Source organism: Camelus ferus, chromosome 11 (assembly GCF_009834535.1).
Source record: "Camelus ferus isolate YT-003-E chromosome 11, BCGSAC_Cfer_1.0, whole genome shotgun sequence".
NCBI classification, from domain to species: Eukaryota; Metazoa; Chordata; class Mammalia; order Artiodactyla; family Camelidae; genus Camelus; species Camelus ferus.
Window position 1 is genome coordinate 74,661,836 of NC_045706.1, and position 14,008 is coordinate 74,675,843.

Sequence of the window (14,008 nt, forward strand, 5' to 3'; positions counted from 1 at the left end):
TTAATTTGTTCTTGTTTTATATTGTCTTGTTATGTGTGGGTGTTAGCCTTCTAGCTTTCATTCTTCAAAATTCTCTTTGCTGTTCTCAAGCTCTTTCATTTCTGCCTAAAGTTTGGAATTACTTAGCTCGTAAATTTCCACAGAATTAACTGCCGGAATTTTTAATGAGATGGCCCTGAATCTATAGATCATTTTGGGAAAACGTCACACCTTCACAACATTAAGTATTGTTCGTAATCTACAAACATGAGTTACCCTTCTGTTTACATTTAGGTGTTAAATTTCTCTCAGTCATCACATTCAGTGTTCTATGAGAGGCTGGGACATTTTTTGGATCAGGTTTATTCTTAGGTGCCTGATGTTTACTGATGTTAATGCAAATGGTATCACTTAATAACTGTTGCCCAGAACGTAAAAATACGCTAAGTTCTTTTATTAATTCTAACAGTCTCTCTGTAGATTCTTTTAGACTTTCTGTGCCATTTGTACACAATGACTGTTGTATCTTTTGCTTCCCAACTTTCCTTTGGCCTCATTGCACTGATCAGGACCTCAAGATGTGACAGATCTTTGATGCCTGCCCTCAAATTGAGGGGAAACTTGGAGAATTTCATCCAGTATGGCGTTTACTGTGGTTCTCTGAGAGGTTTGCTTTGTGGTTTTAAGCAGCTGCACTCAGCTTGGTACTGGGAGTCTCACCCTCTGCACAGGCAGCTTGAAAATATGTGGGTTTAAACCTGTCATCTTACTTTTTCATTCCGTTGGTTCTTGGTACTTCTCTGTTTTTTCATTTTTTGCCTTGTTTTAGATTAATCAAGGATTGTTAATGAGCCCCTATTAGCTTGAGAGTTAAATACCTTATTCTTCTTCTCATGTTTACACTAGAGATGATAACATGTATCCTTAATTTATTAGTATCCACCTCAAGTGAGTACTTTCACATTTTTCTGGGCAATGCAAGGAACTCATAACACTTCAATTTCATTTACCCCCCTCGGCTTTTTGTACTGTAGTGTTGGCGTAGTTAAAAAAAATACATATGTATATGTATGAAATGTTATGTGCATATATGGCATTATTATTGTTCTCTTGACAGTCAGTATTCACTCAGACTTACCAGCATGTCACGCTGCCTTGGACCCTCCGTCCCTTCCTGCGTTACAGTGCTCACACGTGGGGTCATTTCTCTGCTGTTTGAAGAACTCTCTCAGGGTTTCTTTTATCAGGGGTCCACCAACAGCAAATCTGCTAGCTTTTGTTTGTAAACATCTATATTTCTCTTCATCTGAGCGTAGACTTGGCAGTTGCTAATGGTTTTCCTTTCAGTCCTTCTGGCTTTCATTGTTTAGTTTGAAAGGTCAGCTGAAGTCTTAATTGTTTTTTTTGTTTTTAAAGGTGATATTTTCATTCTGTTTGTGTTTGGGATTTGTGTTTGCAGCTGGATATTTTTCTTGCATTTTAGAAAATTCGTGGCCCGGGCTTCCTCCAGCACTGCTTCTGCCACACTCTCTCACTCCCCTCCGCTCCAGCTCTTCGGGGCTCCAGTTACACGTGTTTTGCTCCTTTCCACCGTGTCCATTCCTACACCCTCATCTGTGTTTCACCCCTTTTTCTCTTCGTACTTCAATCTGGATATTTCCTTCTGACCTGTCTACCAGTTCACAGACCTCTTCTGTTTGTCCAGTCAGCTGGTGAACCCATTTATTGAATCCTTAAATTTTCAGTTATGTTATTTTTTTAGTAATAAGATTTGCATTTGATTCATTTTCTAGGTTCACATTCTCTTGTGATAGTTTTCCTGTTTTCATCTGTCTTTAAAGATATTTATTATAGCATTTTTGTAATAGATGATTCCAATCAATGTTTGTGTCACAGGTAGATTTGTTTCCATTGCTCTTTGTTTTCCTCTTGGTTTTCAAGTGTTTGGTCTCCTTTTCTGGCATGCATGGTAGTTTTTAACTGAAAGCTGGACATGATGTAAGAAAAATTGTCAAGGTCTGGTGACATCTTCCCCATGTATTAGTCCATAGAACATTCCATATTATTCTGTTGATTTACTAGTAACATTGCAGAAAAAAATGTGTTACAGCTCAGTGTTACAGCAACCTGGATCTAAGCACTGGGAGAGTTGGAGAACTCAGGTTTATTATACCAGCGGGCCCAGAGGAGTTAACACTCCATGCTCTGAACCCCATCTGTAGGTTTACACAGGCTTTCATAGGCTGCCAGTTTACACTTTGCAACATCATATGCAAATAAGATATAACAAAAGTTGACTAGGAACAAGCTTTGTAGAAATGGACCAATCAGGAGGGAGAGAAATAACCAATCAGGAATGAGGGAAATTGACCAATCAGGAGTGAGAGAAATAACCAACCAGAAGTGAGCTCCATGCAAATGGACCAATCAGAAGTTAGGGAAATGGACCAATCAGGAGTGAAGGAAATAACCAATCAGGAGTGAGCTCAGGGAACCAATAGAATTTTAGGGGTAAGTAAGGCGTTTCAGATGCAGAAAGTGAGATAGAGCCTCTGGGCCAGGGAACCGGGCGGTGCTGGCAGGAGAGTAGTGGCCCTGCCGGTCTTTTCCTGGGGTTTCCCGCCTCAATAGCTGGTGGGTGGTTAGAGCATGGGTGCAGTGGGGCGAACTCTTCACTCACAGGTGCAGCTCTCCAGTCTCATCCAAGTGCCCGGGGTTTCACCTGGACTCCCTTGCCTGTGGATCCTGAAATCTAATCCAGCCTCACACTGCCCACTTCTCTCTATCCTACTTAGGGAAATTGCCTGCAGGCCCACCACATCCCATGATTTGATTGCTAATGCCTTCAGATAATCTTGTATTTCATCCGGTGTTTACGGTTGTAGTCAACAGAAGGGTTAGTTTGATACCAGCTTCTGCGTCATAACAAGGAACTGAAGCCTTCCACCAGAAACTAACTTTCCGTAGTAAATAAAATTGTACCACATGGGGTTTTTTTGTTTTGTTTTTGTTTTGTCTTCTGTAACTTGTTTTTAAGAAACTTTAGGTTGAAGTACTTTAAGAGTCTGAGGAAGCTGCAGAGGCAGCGGAGAGAAACCTCATATACACTCCTCACTGGTACGTCTGACTTAGGTACAGTGTAACATCAGAAGCAGAATATTGGCATTGGTATGAAGCGTGTGTAGATTCATGTAATGCCCACCACAACCAAGACCTTGAACTATTCTGTCCCCACAGAGGTCTCCCTGGTGCTGCCCCTGCGGAGAGGAGTCACACCCGTGTCCTCAGTCACCCTCACTCCCACCTCTCCTAACCTTTGTTTCCATAATGTTGTCCCTTTGAGAGCGTTATACAGGCGGACGATACGGCCTGTGACCTGTGAGCATGGCCGTTTTCACTCAGCCTGATGCCCCCTCCACACCGTGAATGTCTCTGTGTTTCCGCCAGTGGTGGATGCGGGATCCGATTTTTTCACGGCCTCACCGCGTTTGATGCTGTCACTGCTGTTTAGTTTCACTGTTTCGCGGCTAGTGATGTCCCATCATGGTCTTAATTTGCATTTCCCTAACGACTAGTGATAGTGAACATCTTTTCATGTGCTTATTGGCCATCTGTATAATTCTCTTTAGTCAAATTCTGTTTTTTTTTTTTAATGGTTGCATTTTGAGTGTTCTTTATACATTTTGGGTATGAGTCCTTTATCCAAAACATGGTTTGCAAATGTTTTCACCCAAGTCTGTAGCTTATCTCTTCTTCCTCTTAAGAGAATCTCTTGAAAAATAAAAGATTTTAGTTTTGACGAAGTACAACTTAACAACATTTTCCTTTTGCAGATTGTCCATGTAGTCTCATGTCTACCAACTCTTCACCAAGGCCTTGGTCATGAGTATTTCCTTTTATGATTTCTTCTAAAAGTTTCATAGTTTTATGTTTTACATTTAAATCTATGATTATTTTGAGTCAATTTTAGAATGAGATGTGAGGCTGAGTTTCTTTGCTTTATTTTTTGTCTACTGATACCCAGTGACTCCAGCACCATTTGTTTAAAAGACCGTCATTCTTCCATTGAATTCCTTTTGCACTTTTGCAAAAAATGAGTGGCCATACTTGCGTAGGGCTGTTTGTGGGTTCCGTGTTCTGTTCCATTCATCTATCTGTTCACCAATACCACACAGTCCTGAATACTGTAGCCACTTAAGTATTGAAATCAGGTAGAATATTTCCTTCCACTTTATACCTCTTTTTCAAAGTTGCTTTACCACTGTATTTCATTTGCCTTTCCAGGTAAGTTTTAGAATAGTCTTCTCTGTATCTACCAAAATGTCTCACTGGGATTCTAATAACAATTGCATTAAACCTGTATATTAATTTGGGGTAAGTTGGCATGTTGACTATATTGAGTCTTCCGATCCATCCATGTCCACCAGACCAGGGGTTTTGATTTGGCTTCCTGCACTGTCATGGAAGGTTCTTCCTGCCCAACTCTCTTCAGTTAACATCATGTGCTTTTTTCACTGCATCATTATTTCTTTACTTTCTTTAGCTGAGTTTTGTTTTGTTTTTTTTAACCTGCAAACGTGTTAATTTCACACACATTCTCCTTGACAATGGCAGGAGAACCTCCAGCGCGTTGCTCTACACAGAGAGTCCGCTGTGCAACCAGTCAGGCCACACAGCTAAGTCACTAGCAAAGTCAACATTCCATGCCTTAATCGTTCTCTTTTGAAAGACGTCTTCACAGCAGTCTTGATCTATAGCACTGGTGCTTGGCTTTCTCTCTCGGGCCATTTTCTTCAGAGAAACAAAGTTTTTTTCTTTTCTTTTTCTTTTTTTATACTTCTTCAAAATAAGTATACACAGTATGGTGATTTCAGCAGAGCCACTGTGACACCCAGAGAAGGGTGACTGGCTGGGTCTGCTTACCAAAATCAGCAGAATTCATGCCTTGACAAAAGTGCTAGTCGTATAGGTCGTGAGCCTTTGACACAGGGCGGGAACAGCTGAGGCTGTTGTCGCTCCATACGTGCTGTTGAAAGTTTTGCTATGATGAGTAAGATCCTGTTGGCTGTACACCTGTCCCTTGCCACCATGGCCATTTGCGTAGACAGATTCTCTATCTCTGTCTGCAGTTCCACGATTTCGCTGGTGGGTGGAAGTTCTCTATGCCTAGGGATTAAAAAGACATCCCATTTGTTAATTTGGTGTCATCCACCCTACGTTCCTATGAGGATTACAGTTGCCCTGACTTTTGCAAAAACGGGCTTGGGAATGTGAATTTCTGTAAGGACGTTCTTACTCTATTGTGACTGAAGCCAATATTTAAGTGAATTCTTATTCACCAAAACCCATCTTTATGCTGAGTGACCGAGGTCTCCCTGACTCTGTTTTCTGGCTTTTGTTGTACAAAGTGAACTTCCTGTCACTGTTACTAGGGATCTCCTTGTCCTGGGGCCCGTAACTGACATTTTCTTCTAACCTGCTCCTCGGGGAGCCAGTTGAGAAAAATCCATAAAACAGAGACAGAGTCTCTTGTATCCTTTATAAAGTTAGGCATGACAGTAGCCACTTCAGGAGATGCTCTTTTCTGAAAAGAGCTCATTAAAGTAAGAGAAGTTGAATGATGGATGGGGGAAATGGCTCTTTAGGACATCATGATCTGGAGTTGAGGTTTTTTTTTTAATGGAGTGTTGGTGAACACATTCTAGGTCCTAGAGAAATCCGTGCAATGAATTGCAGCCGTTCCCAGTTACGCATCTTTTCCTGATAATCTGGCTGTATTTTGCCCTGATAAGAGAAAGCAGGGGTGGGGAGGGAGAGTAAAAAGACCCACTCACATGTTCAGGAATAGAATTTAAAGGGAGCGATTTTTACACGGCAATTTGTTTTATGTATTGATACATACAATTTTTTAGGGATTTAATAACTTAAAAATTATTTACATCTCGTATATGTAATACATTTCAGAATAGGCACAACAGCTTGGGCATTTATAGCTTGTATGATGCGTACAGAGCGCACTTTTGTAGTGGACATGATTATTAATGTCTGTCATCCAGATGGCTAAAAGTAGTAAAAAAAAAAAAAATCAAAAATGTTTATGTAACATTTACTTGAGAGAAATATTTCTCAAGGAATACCCTTGATGATGCTTCTTATCAGTCAATACTGTTGCCTTTTGCAATCTTTAAACACCTAAGTGAAGTACTGAATTATCAAGATTGAGTAATTTTCTTTAATGTGTTGGCATAGTCCTATTTTTTCTTCTAATTAGTGTCAGGCATGAATTTAGACTTTTTAAAAATAATGTTTTATTTTCAGAGTTGTTTATTTCAGCTTATTTTATTAGATCATTGCTAAAGGAATATGTTTTACTGTATTATTTTTTACTTTAATACTGGTTTTCCCTAACCATTGCTTGCATTAGGAAGTTTTTCTTAAAAACTTACATGTGGAACTGAAATGAACATAAGAGTATTGAGGGATATTAATAAACATTTTCCTTTATGCTCCTCACCTTAAATTTTTGTGTGCTTTTCTTTTTCTAATTCTTTTAAGTGATAGGTTAGTTGTTTACTTGAAATTGCTTTTTCGAGAAAGGCTTGTATCACTATGAACTTCCCTCTTAGGACTGCTTTTGCTGCATCCCATGGTTTTGTGTGGTTGTGTTTTCATTTGTCTCAAAGTATTTTTTAATTTCTTCTTTGATTCCATCATTGACCTATTGGTTTTTTTGGTAGCATGTTATTTAATCTCCATGCTGTCATTTTTTTCTCCTTTGCTTTTCTGTGGTTGATTTCTGGTTTCATGGCATTGTGGTCAGAAAAGATGCTTGAAATAATTTCTATCCTCTTAAATTTGTTGAGGCCTCTTTTGTGTCCAAGTACATGATCTATCCTAGAGAATGTTCCATGTGCACTTGAAAAGAATGTATATTCTGTTTTAGGGGGATGTAATGTCCTAAAAATATCAACCAAGCCCAGCTGTTCTTCTGCGTCATTTAGTATCTCCGTTGCCTTGTTGACTTTCTGTCTGGAAGACCTGTCCAGTGATGTTAATGGGGTGCTAAAGCCTCCTGCTATGATTGTGTTCACATTAATTTCTCACCTAAAATTTTTAATGGTTTTTCATTGCTCATCATATTATTATAAGCTCGTCACCCATAAAGAAGAAGGAAGTGTTTGTCCAGTTAAGCCGTTGGGGGATGATGTGACAGATTTACATTTGCATTTAACTTTTTACTTTTCCATTTTTTATGTTTTCCTCTGGCACGCTGGCTGCCCTGAAGCAGAAGTGGCTGTGCCTTCTGTTCGTCCATCAGTCAACAGGAAGTCGCTCCAGGGAGTTAGGGGCAGTGGGAGACACAGTCCCCACCCTCAGGGCTTCTTGCTGTCACAGCAGAGAGAAAGCTGCCCGCCCCTCCCCCAACAGCGTTAAGTGGGTCTGATCGATGGGAGGTGACCCCTGGAGGGCAGGCCTTAGCAGGACCTTCACCAGGGGGAAGTTAGTAGCTCCAGGATCACTGTTAGTTTCTATGGGGAGAAAGAAATGGGGCCAAGACCTCTTTAGAGGTGAACCTTTCAGTCCCGGCCACACAGTTTGTGTCTGTGAGGTCACCATCCGGGGTCTCACTGTGACCAGGGTGCCAATGAGCATGACTTGACTAAACAGGAGGTGGCGTGATGGCACTTAGCAGGGCCGTGTCCTGTCGTGAGCAGTGTCTGGTATTAACTCATTGTCTCTTCACAGCACACGCAGCCTGTACTCTTTTCATCTTTAACTGAGGCCCAGGGAGGTTAAACCACACAGCCCATCACTTTGATCCAAGACTCCAACCCGGGCCTGAGCCTGCCTGCTAACAGCTACACTTTCCTGCTTTAAAACAAAGATCTTCCCGAGGGGCCGTCTGTGAACTGTGAATGCTCAGCATTTCTAGTGGTCTGGCAAGGAAATAATAAACCTGGTGCAGGGCGTCTCTGTATTGATTTGTGGCTGCCACCTTCATGCACAGCCCTGTTATCTTGAGGAAGTAAAACCCTGTACTATGTTCCTTCAGTGAGGAAAAGGGTATGTATCTTTACACCAAAGAGAGAATTGCCACTTACAGCTGCCCCGGTGCAGTCTCGTAGTTACGTTTCCCAGTTCTCAGTACCGTGAGGTTCACCTCCAAGTTCCCGGCTGTGCTGCGTGCTTGCTTCTCTGGGCGTGTCTTCTGTGTGGAAAGAGTGTCATATCGGACCCTGCTATTGTCATAGTTTGTTATTTGAGGGGTTTAATAGGGCAAGTTTGTGAGCTGCACAGTTTGCACGTGAAATAAATGCGTGCACACCTGCAGCGTCAGGTGACGTTCATTCTCACACCTCCTAGCGACTGGAGAGAAATCACAAAAGCTTGAATAACATCTAGGTGTTTATGAAACGAAGCCTGGACATTTTAACAATTGGCCAGATGACTTACGTTCTGTAACTACGTGCGTAGCCTCTCTTTTTATGAATGTTTGCAGTGACTTGTAGCCCACCCAGAATTATATCCTGACGCTGCACCAGGCGTGCAGCCACGGCCTCTTCCTGCTGTGTGTCCCTTCAGAGGTTACAGAGAGCTATCAGCAGTTGCACTTTTCAAAATTAGTTTATTTGGGGGATGAGGAATAAGAGGAAAAAAAAGCCTCAAGGCTCTGTGGCATTTAGGTACACGCTTGAAGTTAGTAATAACATTTCTCACGACTGTCTAGAAGTTTCCAGATGAATTTATGCTCAAGCAACGGCACCTGCAGAGCCAACGGCCAGACGACACGTCCTTGGAATCCCTGGGTCCAGATGTGCTGGGTAGCCCCGTCCCGCGCTGTCCGAGGCCCGGCAGCTTGCTCTCTGTGATCTCGTCCAGGGTTTAAAACAAAAACCCAAACGCGGAAGGCCTGAGCTGCTTTCTCACAGATCACAGAGTCCCCCCCCCCCCCCCCCCCAGCCTCCCCTTCCCCTCTCCGCCCATGTTGGTGTGTCAGCTGTTCCCAGGTGGCTCCGTGGGGCTGAGAATGTGGCTTTGGGAGGCCGCACGTCCCTGTCTCGCTGGAATAAAAAAGGGGTTTGCTGTTTACAAACATTCACAAGTCTTCCTTTTTGGAAACAACAAAACAAAATGTCCCTTAGCCCTGTCCCTGCCCCGAACACCTGACACAGCGGTGGCTTCCTCGCTCACCGCCTCCGGCGTCATCCGGCTCCGCGCTCCCAGACGCTGTTGGAAGATGAGCGGTGGGCCCCCGGCTGCTCCCCCGCGGCCCCGAGGAGACACGGGGCTTCTGTCCACTTAGGCCCCGAAGTCCGCTGTGTGTCTTACGCTCAGGGCGCGTCTGGGCGCCCGGCCGGCGTCGGGGAGAGCCGTGCTGGCGGCGTGGCTCCGGGCGGGCATGTCCCCGCCGCCCTCCCGGGCTCCCTGGGACCCTCCTTCGCCCGAACGCGGCTGGACGCGCGGGCTAGGCCTCCGTCCTCCTAGCCCACCCTGCCCCCCTCCCCTGGGAGGGTCCCATCCACAGCCAGCCGGCCACCAGCTCAGGGCGCGGAGTCCACCCGGGCCCCCACCACGCTCACCGGGGCCGCCGGTCACCTCGCGCTTCGCGTGTCCCCAGCCACACATCCGCGCAGAGCGGGCTTCTCTGCTTTTGTCCCCGCGTCTTTTGTTTTCCTGGCTCCTGAAAATCTGCGAGAGAACAGTCAGGAGTGTGAGCAGGAAGCTGCGAGTGCCAGGAACCCGAGGGAGGGCGCTGTGGGAGTGGGGCGGCCCTCCGCAGGAAGGGCGCCGGGGCGGGCGACGCGGGTGCCCCGTCCTCCCGGCGGCAAGGCGCCGGGCACGCGCGGCTCTTCATGGCCGGGGCGGTGGTTGCCCTTGTCCAGGGGCAGAGCGAGCGCGTGGGGCACGTGGAGACGTGGAGGGGCCGGAGCGCTGCTGTCCACGTCCCGTACCCCAGGGCTCTTCCTGGGAGCTGGCCTTGCAGTTTTCCGCCGTCGCTGCTCCCAGTTTGCTTAGAGACCTCGATTCAGCCAGCCATCTCCCAAATGTGCTCATCCCCTTTCAGTCCTCAGGAAAGAAAATTAAATTAAGCTGATTTGGGCCCATTACCAGGTGAAGTTAACTGCTGACTCCGCCCGCTGCACCCAGCAGGGAGCATGAAAATGGCTGGGGCTGGGGGGGGGGGGGCAGGGCTGCCTCTCCTGGGACCTGGCCCCTGAGCTTCGGCAGCCTCGTCCCCAGAGCTGTGTCCCCCAGGTGCTGAAAAACGATTGGAAAGCGCAGGCCTCCCATGGCCTCTCTGTATTGATGGCTCTGTATTTGAAAAGCCAGCGTTTCATTGGGTTATCTCTCGGCAAAAACTATTCAAGGGCGTTCATTGTCATTCACGTTCATTTTGAGCGTGATTTTGTGACATTTGAAGTGAAGTTTTAGTTGTTCCGCAGGCTGACCTAGTAGACAGCGTCTAATCGATACCGATTTAAAACTGATCTCTAGGGATATTAGGGTAATGTTCACAGTGGCTCCCTCCTCCCCCCCAATAGAGCTGTTTTATAAAACATTTGGTCATCTCAGCTGCAGGAAAGAAACAGGCTTTGCCGGAAAAATAAGGGCTTTGCAGTCAGAAATATCTGGGTTCAATTTCTGGTTCCACTCTTGGAAAAGTTAATTTAACCTCTCTGAGCCCCTTCCCTTTTGCATAAAATGAAATCTGCCCAGTAAGATAAAATTCTCTTAACTTGCTCAGTAAAGGTCAGATTTCCTCTCTGCTGTTCCCGGGAGCCGAAAGGGGGGCAGGGAAGCACCGAGAAAGACCCACAACCGGAAGCCAGAGGGTCTCCAACAGCTGTGTGTGTGTGTGTGTGTGTGTGTGTGTGTGTGTGATCAGATTGCTTTCATAACAGCAAGCGCCGAGAGCATTTGGCGTGAAATGCTCTATTACTTAATTTCAGTTGGGGGACGGGGTGAGGGTCCTGGGGACCTGAGGGGAGCGGTCACCAGGGGGAGGACAGCTGTGTGGAAACAGAAGGGACAACTTCGGACGTTTTGCCCTCAGGACGCTCTGTTCCTCCCTGGGGCAGTTTGCCAGCACTGCCATAGCGAAATGCCACAGGTGGGTGTCTCAAACAAGGCGTTTATTTTCTCCCCATCTGGAGGCTGGGAGCCCAAGCTGGAGGTGCTGGCAGGTTTGGCTTCCCCGAGCCCCTCTCCTCGGCCTGCAGACGGCTGTCTGCTCGCTGCTTCTTCACACGGTCTTCCCGCTGGGTGTCCGTGTCCTAATTGTCTCTGCCTGTGAGGACACCCGTCAGGTTGGACTCAGGGCCCACGCTCAAGACCTCGTCTAACCTCGACTGCAAAGATCCTGTCTCTAGATATGGTCACATTCTGAGGTTCTCGTCAGGGGGTTCAGGGCATCAACATGTGACTTTTTGGGAGACAGTTCAGTGTATGACATGCCCCATCTTGGCGGCCAAGATGGTTTAACTCTTCTCGTCTGGGCTCATCCTTCCCTCCATCCTGTCTGTGCCTTTATCTTACCAAGGTATCTCGGAGGGAGAGGAAGGACGCTGCTGACCTCAAGGGGGAGCTTAAACATGTTGGCTCAGGAAGCCAAGCTAGGGCTTGCTTTGGGGAATCTAACTTCCTGCGATGTTACTGGTGCCCTGTGCGGGGCGGTGAGGGCCCTGGGTGGCGAGGGGCGCCAGGCAGGACCACAGCGCTGTGTCTTGTGATGCTGGGAGTGCTGGGGCTTCAGGAAGAGAGGCCACGGGCAGCGTTATGGCTGGAGGGTGTGAAGGAATGGGGCCTTCCTTCCGCAGCTGCTGGGAACCAGGTTGGCTGAAAGCAGTAGAGGTTACGGCTTTGCATTAGACAGTGTCGGTAATGCTGGACAAGGTGGTTCTGATCCTGGAGGAATGTGAGTCTTCGGTGCTCGTGTGTGTGTGCCCGTATGCTCAGCGTGTAGCGTGACGGCCTGTGTGGCCTGTGGGCTCTTTTCTTTTCCGGCTGCAGAGTGTGTCTTCATGGGCACTGGCCGCGAGAACACTCTTCTCAACTTGCCCTTGAGAAAGACAGGAAGACTGCTTGCACCTGGAGGCTCTGCCTCCCTGCAGGAGGGACGGCTTTGGGGAAGACTTCGATCTTCCAAATGGCACCTGCACCAGCGGGGACAGGAGGATAACGCACTCACCAGGGGTTCAGTCCCGGGTCTAAGAGAGATGGTGCGTTGCCTCCCCTTTGCTGCTGCTGCCTCGCTAACCCGGTTACCTGCGTGCGATGAGTCATCCGATTTTATAGTCTAGCAAAGTCAGGGTAAAAAATGTAAATGTTTTTGTTTGAATGGACACGCACAGTGTGAGGCGTGTGAAGAGTCATGATTCCCTCTTCAAGTACCCTTTGTGGACACAGATTTATTCCTGAAGCCAGATGCACGGGGACACGTTTGTTCCTTTCAGCCCACAGAGGTGTCAGTCAGCGGAGAGTGGCGCTCCTGCCTTTCGCTGGAAACCAAGGGGCGCAGAGTGGCCGGACTGCGCTCACCGCACGGTCAGACGTGAGGCGTCGGTGGGACCGATGCCTCTCCCCGCGTCTGGGTGGCCGTGTTGGGTTTCTCTTCTCACGTTCCTCCTACCACAGTGCGCTTGGGTGTGTTTTGAAAATGAGCCTTAATGAAAATTTGAGGTTCCCATGTGGCTTTATGGGGCTTTCATCTCAGAAATCCTTCTCATTATTTAGAACAGAGAAAACATTCTAGACCACTTGAAAAAGACACTGTTCCCCGCCCTCGTTTCTCTGAATGCTGGCTCAAGTCGTCTGAATTTGGACCACCCGTTTGGTGTCTGTTGACACCAGCTGAGAGCTGTGCCCATGACACCTTCAAATTTAGAAATGGAATGAGGGCTGCCTTTGCCAGTTCAGGCTTTCTGAGAATGCTGGGAACTGATGTAGGTGGATGGGAGACACACCACTCATGAGGCCCTCCTGGCCACACCACACCCCTGGTGACCGTCGCTCGTAAGTCTCAGTGCCTGAGACGGAGAGTGGGCAGGTGGTCCTGTCCTTTCCTCCCTCAACTTCCCTTGCAAGAGCGGATTCTATTCATAGGTTCTTTGAGCAAGTGTGCAGATGGGCACGGGGCGGCTGCTGGCTCGTGGCTTGGAGTAATGCTGTTTACAGCCTGTCACCCCGCACTTCTGTGCCCTGTGAGACAAGCCAAAACCAGGGGCATCGGTGGTGACCTGACTTTTCTGCGGTTGCCAGCCCACGATTTGTCATTCTTCTGTGTTCTGGGCTCCGTTGCTTGGCGGAAGATTACACTAGGGACCCACAGATCAGCCCATGTTGGTTTTATATTGTTGTAGAAAATGTTCAAGGGGCAAAGTAAGCTTTCTGCCCATCACGTTAGTTCTCTCCAGCCTCCATTCTGCGGTAGGTAGTCTGTTTTCTGCGGTACTTAGACAAGTTTAGGTTAAGCTGTCATGTGACGGATACAAGAGATGGCTCGTAAAATCTTGCCTTTGAAAGAGGTAGCAGGACGGTGTTCTGAGAGACAGCCTTTCAGTGAATTTCAGTTAAGTGTTTGTATTATTTATAAAGCCAGAATAACCCTTTTTTACCTGAGTTTCCACTGTATCTCCTGCACGGCACAGCGAAGGTGTGTGGATCCCACAAGGCTGAGCCACTCGTCCTTGGGTTGAAAAGACAGAGCCCTGGAGAGGCACCCCTAGTTCTTTGCCCTTTTCACCTGCCTCGCAGGTGATCTCTGCTCGTTCTGACGTTTCATCTGCCTCCAGCTTAACCCGTTGCGATGGGGGCTTTATTCCACAGTGGGTCTCAGGCTAGCCTTTCTTAGACGTAAATGAAGAACGCTAACATCTCGGTAGGCATGTTTGAGAATAAGCAGAGGCTTTCCTTCCCATCCCTTTAACTGTCAGATTTTTAGATGCGTTTCCACATAAGAGAACAGCGTGAAAAAATAATAGCCATTTATTTCCATAAACTGTTTCGTTCATTTTGAATATGTTTATAT

At 46.8% G+C, this 14,008-nt stretch overlaps 1 protein-coding gene across 1 annotated transcript in view; it reads left to right on the forward strand.

Annotated features, from left to right (window-relative positions):
• Positions 1-14,008, forward strand: part of RYR2 (ryanodine receptor 2) — a 543,213-nt gene that overhangs the window by 12,906 nt on the left and 516,299 nt on the right. The gene's annotated exons all lie outside the window — the stretch shown is intronic.